This window comes from Nanorana parkeri, unplaced genomic scaffold (assembly GCF_000935625.1).
Source record: "Nanorana parkeri isolate BGI_ZX_2015 unplaced genomic scaffold, ASM93562v1 scaffold170, whole genome shotgun sequence".
In the NCBI taxonomy this organism is placed as follows: Eukaryota; Metazoa; Chordata; class Amphibia; order Anura; family Dicroglossidae; genus Nanorana; species Nanorana parkeri.
Window position 1 is genome coordinate 49,818 of NW_017306438.1, and position 605 is coordinate 50,422.

A 605-nucleotide genomic window follows, 5' to 3' on the forward strand; every position below is an offset into this window, starting at 1 on the left:
AAGAGAGACAGCCAGGAGAGAGAGCGAAAGAGAGACAGCCAGGAGAGAGCGAAGTGAAACAGCAAGGAGAGAGAGCGAAAAGAGAGACAGCCAGGAGAGAGAGCAAAGTGAAACAGCAAGGAGAGAGAGCGAAAAGAGAGACAGCCAGGAGAGAGCGAAGAGAGACAGCCAGGAGAAAGAGAAGAGAGACAGCCAGGAGAGAGAGCGAAGAGAGACAGCCGGGAGAGAGCAAAAGAGAGACAGCCGGGAGAGAGAGCGAAAGAGAGACAGCAAGGAGAGAGAGCGAAAGAGAGACAGCCAGGAGAGAGCGGAGACAACCAGTAGAGAGAGCGAGCGAAGGGAGACAGCCAGGAGAGAGAGCTAGGGGGAGACAGCCAGGAAAGAGCAAGGGGGAGACAGACAGGAGAGAGCGAAGAGAGACAGCCAGGAGAGAGCGAAGAGAGACGGCCAGGAGAGAGCGAAGAGAGACAGCCAGGAGAGAGCGAAGTGAGACAGCCGGGAGAGCGCAAAAGAGAGACAGCCAGGAGAGAGCGAAAGACAGACAGCCAGGAGAGAGCGAAAGAAAGACAGCCAGGAGAGAGAGCGAAAGAGAGACAGCCAGGAGA